We start from the raw sequence: 9902 nt of genomic DNA, 5'->3' as shown, positions 1-9902 counted from the left end.
ACTGATGAGTTACAGATCTCCTCTGGTAGATGGAATTTCCTTACTGGGAAACACTAATAAAAATATATATCTGGAACAAAAAATATATAAAATTGAAATATTTATTGATGGAGTTCTGTGATGAAATATCAAATTAGACATAAATGGGTGAGTGGAGTCAAAATGATGTAGAAAAGGGTAATACTCATCTGACCTTTCCCCCCAAACATTCCAGATACCTTTAAATGATGACTAAACAAATTCTAAAGTGGAAGAACTCACAAAAATATTGAGTGTAATAATTTACAGCCCAAGACAATTTGAAGGTCAACAGAAAAGATCTGCTGTGCCAGAGTGAGAGAAAAGTCTTACCAGCACAGATCATCTTCAAGAAAAACTTGGGATGACTGAATCAGTGGCAGCAGTGGCAATTTGGAAACCTCTCAGTCCATAGATGCCAAACATAACTTAGAAGGTCAGCAGGAAAGGTCTGTTACACCTGATTCAGAGTGGAGCAGAATCCATCACAGGTTGTATCAACATACACCAATCCCAACAAACCAGGAGGAAGCCTTGGGAATCATTGAATCAGCAGTGGCAGCAGCTTCCAGAGCTCTCAGCCCACAAATGGTAAAGGAGTTGAACTGATCAGAAGGAGATTACAGAGGTCTCTTTGCTTACCCTGAGGAAGAATTCTATTACTTTGCCCATATTCAGATTCAGGTTGAAATCCTTGGTGGCAATCCCAGGGCAAGAAGAAGAACTAGCAAACAGAGCAAATAGGCCACAGTGAAGCTAGGACCTTCCTCAGAGTTCCAAAACAGAAAAGAATGCTTGTGTCACTCATAGACCAGAGTATAAGCCAGGAGAGTAGCAAACACACTTCTCATTAGATCATACCATCTTTGAAGAATTGAAACTGTAGATTCCAAAAGTAATTTTAAAAACAGCTTCAAAAACCATCAGAAGCTTGGAAGAGTAGACCCTTCCACCTGGAAGCAGAGTCCTACTTTAAAAAAGAGTTAAAATCAAGTCATAGGCTAGAAATGAGAAAAGAGAAAAAAAAAATTGACCATAGAATGCTATTATGTCGACCAGGAAGATCAAAACTCATACTCAGAAGAAGATAGCAATATCAAAGCTCCTACATCTAAAACCTCCAAGAAAAATATGAATTGGTCTCAGGCCATAGAAATGTTCAAAAGGATTTTGAAAATCAAGTAAGAGAAGTAGAGGAAAAATTGGGAAAAGAAACGAGAGTGATACAAGAAAGTCATGAAAAAGCATGGTAACAGAAACACAAAAAATACTGAAGAAAATAACACTTTAAAAAACAGAATAGGTTAAGTGGTAAATAAGGTCAAAAAGCCAATGAGAAGAATGACTTAAAAAGTAGAATTGGGGCGGCTAGGTGGCGCAGTGGATAAAGCACCGGCTCTGGAGTCAGGAGTACCTGGGTTCAAATCTGGTCTCAGACTTAATAATTACCTAGCTATAGGGGCGGCTAGGTGGCATAGTGGATAAAGTACTGGCCTTGGAGTCAGGAGTACCTGGGTTCAAATCCGGTTTCAGACTTAATAATTACCTAGCTGTGTGGCCTTGGGCAAGTCACTTAACCCCATTTGCCTTGCAAAAACCTAAAGAAAAAAAGAATAACTTACTCAGACAAACTTGAGGGAAACAATGAATTTTTAGGGGCGGCTGGGTGGTGTAGTGGATAAAGCACTGGCCCTGGAGTCAGGAGTACCTGGGTTCAAATCCAGTCTCAGACACTTAATAATTACCTAGCTGTGTGGCCACTTAACCCTGTTTGCCTTGCAAAAACCTAAAAAAAAAAATTGCCTAGCTGTGTGAATAATTGCCTAGCTGTGTGGCCTTGGGCAAGCCACTTAACCCCATTTGCCTTGCAAAAACCTAAAAAAAAAAAAAAGTAGAATTGATCAAATGGCAAATGGAAGTTAATGATTTTATGAGAAATCAAGAAACAATAAAAACAAAACCAAAAGAAGGAAAAAATGAAGATAATATGAAATATATTACTGGAAAATCAATAGAACTGGAAAGTAAATCCAGGAGAGATAATTTTAAAATTATTGTACTGATGCAGGGAATTATGGACATAGAGAAATATCATAATTGGAAACAAATTTTGTACTATTTTTCTGCATTTGACCTTTATTTTGACCCTGGTCATGTGCTCACCAGTGAGTCAAATTACATGCTAGATTATGTACATGTGACAGTAAGTCATATTAAACAAAGTAGGGATTCATCCTACAGTCACACCTCCTAAGCAATATCTCCTGAGTTCTTCATAGGAAACTAGGGAATCCTAACATCATTTTTTTCAAAACTTTATCAAGTAAAACTGCCCTGAACCAGAGGTTAAAATAGAACTGAAAAGAATCCACCAATCACCTCCTTGAAGAGATCCCAAAATGAAAATTTCTTGGAATTTGATGGGTCACATTTCAGAGCATCCAGATTAAGGAGGAAATATTGCAAGCATTCAGAAAGAAACAATTCAAGTATTTATGGAGTCATAATCAGGATAACATAAAATTTAGCAGCTTCTACTTTAAAGGATCAAAAGGCCTGGAATATGATATTCTGGAAAACAAAAGAACTTCAATTACAATCAAGAATCAACTATCTAGCAAAATTGAGCATACTCTTTCAGGGGAAAACATAGACATTCAATGAAATAGGGAACTTTTTTACCTTCCTGATAAAAAGTCCAGAGCTGGACACAAAAAAAAAAAAAAAAATTAAAAAGATAAACAAGAAAGGGAAATCATGAAGGACTTAATAATCTTAATTTGTTTACATTCTTAAATGGGAAAATACTGATAACTCACAAGAACTGGCTCATTATTAAGGCAGTTAGGACAGAGGGCATAGGAATCTGTTGAATATGAAGGGATGATATTTTTTAAAAAGTAAATCTAGGGGTGGCTAGGTGGCACAGTGTATAGAGCACTGGCCCTGGAGTCAGGAGTACCTGAGTTCAAACTTAATAATTACCTAGTTATATGGTCTTGGGCAAGCCACTTAACCCCATTGCCTTGTGAAAACCTAAAAAAAAAAAAAAAAGTAACTTTAGGGGCAGGAAAGCAATATACTGGGAGAAAAGGAGAGGCATATGGAGTAAATTATCTCATTAAAAAAAGAAGCAAGTAAAAGCTTTTGCAATAAAGGGGAATGGGGGGAAAATGGGGAGTAAATGAACCCTACTCTCATCAGAATTGATTCAAAGAGGGAATAACATACTACATAATTAGATATAGAAATCTATTTTATCCTACAGGAAAGTGGGGGATAGAAGGGGATAAGAGAAGGGGGAGGGGGGTAATGGGGGGACAGATTGTCAGAAACAAAACTCTTTTGAGAAGGAAAGGGTGAAAGGAGAAAATATAATAAATGGGGAGAAATAGAATGAAGAGAAATACAGTTAATACTAATTGAAAAAAATTTTGAAGTAAGTTTCTCTTACAAAGGCCTCATTTTTCAAACTTAAAGGGAACTGAGACAAATTTGAAAAAATAAGAGTCATTCCTAATTGTAAATGACCAAAGATATGAATAGTTTTCAGATGAAGTATCAAAGTCATCCATAGTCACATGAAAAAATACTCTTGCCATTGAGTAGAGAAATGCAAATTAAAACAATTCTGAGATATTACTTCTTTAAGGTTAATAGAACAGAAAAAGGACAGTTGATAAATGTTGGAGAGGGTGGGAGAAAAATGAGAAATTAATGCAATGTGGGTGGCAATGTGAACTGATTCAACCATTTTGAAGAACAATTACTATGCCCAAAGGGCTGTAAAATCAGGCATTCCCTTTGACCTAGCAATACTACTGCTAGGTCTGTATCCCAAAAGAGATTGTACAAAAGGAAAAGGACTTATATATACAAAAATAGTTTTAGCAGCTCTTTTATTGTGACAAAGAATTAGAAATTAAGGTGATGCTTATCAATTGGGGAATGGCTGAACAAACTGTGGTATATGATTATGATGTACCTATTCTACAATAAGAAATGATGAGCAGGATGCCCTAAGAAAAACCTAGAAACACTAATGAACTTATGCAAAGTGAAATGTATTGTATGTAAAGGAATGTTAATATTATAAGATGATCAGCTGTAAATGACTTAGTTATTCTCAGTAATACTGAGACCTAAGATAATGCTGAATGGGATAAAGCACCAGCCCTGGAGTCAGGAGTACCTGGGTTCAAATCCTGTCTCAGACACTTAATAATTACCTAGCTGTGTGGCCTTGGGCAAGCCACTTAACCCCATTTTCCTTGCAAAAACCTAAAAAAAAAAAAGGTAATGCTGAATGACTTATGATGAAAAATGTTTTCCATCCCCAGAGAAATAAATAACTGATGGTGTCTGAATACAAATTGAAGAGTAGTTTTTTACTTCCTTTTTTTTTCTTGAGAGTTTTGTTTGGTCAATACTTTCTTTCACAACACAACTATTATGAAAATATTTTGCATAGAAGAAAACTTGAAACTCAAAGTTTTAAAAAATGAATATTAAAATTGGTTTTACATGTAATTAGGGGGAAATAAAATACTAAATAAATGCTAATAAAAAGACAAAAAGTAAAATTTTGTCTAAGTGAAACTTTCTAAGACATTACTTGCAAGAGATTGCTTGACTGAACTTGGATAGTTTGAAGGATAGTAAATGCATTGTACAATATTCAAAATAAGGAGGAGGTTTTATGGATGTAAATCTGTGTGCATGTACATATATATTTATATATGTACTGTTTTGTCTTTGGTAAATAATGTAAGATGGTCTATGTCAAATGCTGCAGAGAGGTTAGGGATGTGAGGCTGAAGGGAATCTTTTTAATATGACTTTTCATTTTCAATTCAATTTATTTCAATTAAAAGGAAATTGGTGATTTGGAGAGTAAAGTTTCAATTGAATAATGAGATTAGAGAAGGTTTAAAATAAAGTGAGAGAAAGCAAAAGTAGTCATATGTGACATTTTTAAGGAGTTTCACTGAGATGTAGAGAAGAAATATGACACAATAACTGATGGAAATGATAAGATCAAATGAGGTCTTTAAGGATTGGGTAAAGTGAAGTTGGCCTTGCCAAGGAACACAGTAGCCTCTTTATATAAGATCAATCTGAAGGAAGGGATAGAGTAGAATTCTGTCAGGGTAGGGGTGTACAATGAGGGGAAGGAGTTAAGAACCTCCTGGTGAATGGTATCTTGGGGAAGGTGGGGGTGAAATATAAAGTGAGTTCCCCAGATGAGAGGGTTGAGAGGCAGTGCTATGGAAGCCTTAAGGAAAGAAGACAATTCTTGGAATAGCTACTGTGGTGGGTGGATTAAAGAAGTGATTCCTGAGGAATAGGATCTCTTTGATCCAATAAGGACTCATTTGAGATTAGATAATACAAATTTGTTGTGAACCCAGTTAGTATGAATTTGTGATTTTTCCCCTAGGTCCATTCAACAGCAAATGAGTGTGAACAAAAGAAGTGAATTGTGAGTGCAACCTGGGGCTGGGTTTTATCAAGGTATGTTTGGTAAAAGGAAAACAGGCAAGTGATTCGAATGTGTAAGCTAGTGAAAAGTTCAGGTACTTCACTTATAATTAGGCAGAACTTGAAAGTGGGGAGAGTATAATTATAGTGGTGGTGATAGTCTGGAAAAGTTTTGAAGGGGAAAAAATTGGAAGACATGGTGAAGAGTAAACTTAGAAACAGTAAAGAATAAGATACAAGATGGTTAAATATTATGATAGGATAATGGAACTTTGGATTCCTTGAACATGAAAATGGAACACTTAAAGGTCAAGCACTACATCTTTGTGTCTAGTTCAGGGAGAGTAGAAGAATGTTTCATGGGAATTGAATAGATTAAGGAAATAGGAAGTTAGGGTATTTAATGGAAGATCAGCAAGTATATTTTGGGTAGGAGTTGAGTTGGAGAGTATATACAGGTCAGGTACTAAACTCATTGAGAAAGGAAAGAGAATATCCGAAGGGTTGGTAACTAACAGTAATCAGGATCCAGATTGGGCAAGATATTGCACTATATGAACCTCAAAGGAGAAGAGATGATTGAATTTTGATGGTAGAATCTGGAACTGGCTATGGAGAGCAAAGATGAGTGAATTTAGAATATGAGAGGAAGTATGGATACTAGAAGGGGTAGTCAGGGAAGCAGTGCCATTTGGATGAAGCAAGGACTCAGTAAGTACCAGAAGACAGAATGAGTAAGAGAGGAAAAAGATGAATGTAAATATAATAAACACAATATATACATATAAAATTATGTAAATAATATTGTGCAAAAAGAAGTTTGCCATTTGTAGAGCAGATATTTCAGAGGACCCAGTGAAAGAGGTGTGCAAATCTAGAAGATCCAAAAGGGTTGAGGAAAGGAGGGACCAGAACAGAGATTGGGAAGGGGAATTTGTTCCTCAGCAGCTAGATCTTGAACATCACTGGCATTGGGAGGCTAAGAAAGGGTAGGAGACAGCAGAAGTATTTCCTGGAAGGCTCTTAACCTAGTCCTTTTCTTTGCCAGCCCCATCTGAACTTTGGGAATTGGTTCATTTGTTACCTGATCCATTAACATCCTCATTTTCAGTTACAATGTACCACAGTTCAAATCTTTCTCCTTCCAGATGAAGGCTAAAAATAAAAAAGTCTCTGTGTGTTCAGTTGAACAACCATTCTGATCTGATGAAGGCTAGCAAATTATGGCATAATACAAGTCACATTGTACAGTTGAAACCACTTCCTTTTCATTGTCCTTGTGGCATCCACAAAACTGGAAATATTTTATTTTAATCAATTTAATTTCATTGTCATCTGATATCAGGAAAGTCATATGGTAGATAGAAAGAGGAAATAGCACTAGACAGTGTCAGAAAGATTCTAGTTTCAGGGCGGCTAGGTGGCGCAATGGATAAAGCACCGGCCTTGGAGTCAGGAGTACCTGGGTTCAAATGCAGTCTCAGACACTTAATAATTACCTAGCTGTGTGGCCTTGAGCAAGCCACTTAACCCCATTTGCCTTGCAAAATCCTAAAAAAAAAAAAAAGATTATAGTTTCAAATAATATCACTAGCAATGTGAGCTTGGAAAAGTGACTTCTAGTGTTTGAAGCTGTTTTCTCTTCCATAAAGTGAGGCTAAGAGTGCTTAGTCTACCTACTTGATAGGGTCATCATGAGGACTAAATGGGATGATCATATATGTAAAGACAGGCACTCCATAAACTATATAACAGCTTATATTTCTTCACTACTCAAATGACCTTAACCTGGAAAGACTTGCATGAATTGATGATGAGTGAAAGAGCAGAACCAGAAGAACATTATATACATTAATAACAACATGAGGTGATATCAATGATGATGGACTTGTTCATTTCAGCAATAGAATAATCAAAGACAATTTTAAAAGACTTGTGATGGAAAATGCCATCCATGTTCAGAAAAGAAACTATGGAATTTAAATGAAGATCAAAATTTATTACCTTCAAATTTTAAAAGTTATCTTGTGTATTATGTCATTTTTTTCTCTCCAATGTTTTCTTCTATTTGGATCTGATTTTTCTCTCCATCATGTTCAGTATCAATCTATGTTTAGCATGATTATAAATATAGAGCTTATATTAATTTGCTTTCTGTCAAGGGAGGTAGGAGGGAAAGCAAAACTGTAAAACTCAAAACCTTGCAAAAAAAAAGATTAGTAAAAACTATTATTGCATGTTTTGGAAAAACAAATAAAACATTTAAATTTTTAAAAAGACCTTCAAAAGCTTTTTACCCACAACCTTAAATGCATATGGTTATTGACCTTAATTTGAAGAGTTAAAAGTTTCATGTTCAAGACTGTAACTAGGATGAGAGACTAGAGTTTGCCCCAAAGCACCAACTGAGAGGGTATTGATCAGATAGGCAATTTGGGTTCTTCTGCATTATGAAAATAACAAAGATCAGCACCAAGTTAGCAAGAATTAATTAGAAGTTTAAGAAGCTATTGGATGGCGTGGGCAACTAGTTGGCCTAGTGGAGAGAGTGCCTGTCCTGAGTCAGGAGAATCCAAATTTAAATCCAGCCTTCAGGTACTTACTAGTTGTGTAATCCCGAACAAGTCCCAACTCTGTTGTTTCCTCATCTGTAAAATGAGATGAGAAAGAAAATAATAAACCACTCCAATATCTTCAATAAGAAAAATCTCAAAGTGATCACAAAAAGTGAGATACAATTTAAAATTGACTAAACAACAGCAACATACATATGAGAATATATACCAGATGATGAAAGTGAGAGAGATCTCCTATTTAGAGTAGTGAAGGAGGGTATGACCAACTCAACTGAGATCCAGATCTCATCTAAAAGGGAATTCCCCCAAAGTCTCCCAAAGCTAGCTGGCACCAGGACATAATCGAGAATGACAGTTCCTCTCATTTTGACTTCTTCCCCAAATCTTTTTCTTCCTCCAGCAATCTGAAGAGAAGGGGAAGGCACTGTCCATCTTCTCTCCCAAACCTGGAAGGCATAAAAGTCAGACAAGACTGAAGAGATCAGAGGCATCCTCTCTCTCTTTCATTCTCAACAACTCTGCCTAATTCCTGATCCAGATCAGGAGAATTGATCTTCACCAAAGAAATTTCCATATTACTATTTTAATAGAAGAGTAGTTTTCTTTTTCTTGTTATTGTTGTCATCAGTTGTTTCAGTAAAATCCAACTATTCATGACCCCATTTGGGGTTTTCTTGGCAAAGATGCTGGAGTGGTTTGCTATTTTTTTCTCCAGCTTTTCTTGTAGACTGAGGAAACTGAGGCAAACTGGGTTAAATGGCTTCCCCAGAGTCATAATGCTAGTAAGTGTATGAGGCCAGATTTGAAGTAAAATCCTCCTGACTATAGAGCCAACACTTTATCCACCACTCAACTAGCTACTTAGTAAGTATCTATCCCACACCAATTGAACAAAGAAAATCCAGATTTCTAGGATTGAATTAATCAGAGTTGTGAACTAGGTGTGAACAAGGCTTTGGTTTTGGTTGATTGATTAAATGAAAGATTCAATAAAAGAGTTTGAGTTTTCAATTGGAGTAAGACAGACACCCCTTCCCCAATCTAACACTAAAACAAGATTTTTCTGACAAAAATTATATGAATATTAGAAGGGAATTCAAGAAGTTCATTAATAAAACACTTAGCAGATAATCTGCTTATAATAACTGTTAGTAAAACATGTTTGTAGGCAACTGAAGATAATTTCCTTTCCTAGTGCTTTAGATAAAGGTTGAGTTAATATGAAGCAAAGAAAGCTCTCTTTCAAAGAAAAATATGAAGTTACAAGTCTTTGGGTTTGTTTATTTTTTCATTGTTGGTTGTAAGGAAAGATGATGATCACAAGAAAAAGGTCTTTTGATATAAATAAGTTCATCCATATCACAACAGCAACATAATTGACTCATAAAACTTGTTATGTTGCATGCATGCATTTTAACAATTGCCACTGCTTGAATTCTTCCTAATTAGTATGATTTCAGGTTTCCCCAGGGAAGGCAAATTTTGCTTGCTTCTAGTGATTTCCTAAGAAAAGTAAAGAATATTTTGAAAAGCTTTCCTTCGAACATTATCTTAGAGAACAGGAAGGTGATTGACAAACACAACCCCAAGAAAATTATCTTCAAAAAGAGGGGGGGAAAGAACCATATATCTTAACTCTTCTGCTTTTAAGAAATGCTCAGGATTGGAATTTTTAAAAAAAAAGGTGTTTTATTTTGTTTTGCTGTTAAGAAAGATTTTATTTATTTTGAGTTTTATAATTTTCCCCCCTATTTTTTCTGTTTTGTTTTTAGAATGAATAAGGTAACCCAACTAGAAGAAAAACAAGTAAACTGGAAAAGAGTTTTT

The sequence above is a fragment of the Macrotis lagotis genome, chromosome X (assembly GCF_037893015.1).
Source record: "Macrotis lagotis isolate mMagLag1 chromosome X, bilby.v1.9.chrom.fasta, whole genome shotgun sequence".
Classification (NCBI taxonomy): Eukaryota; Metazoa; Chordata; class Mammalia; order Peramelemorphia; family Peramelidae; genus Macrotis; species Macrotis lagotis.
This window is presented reverse-complemented; position numbering follows the sequence as displayed.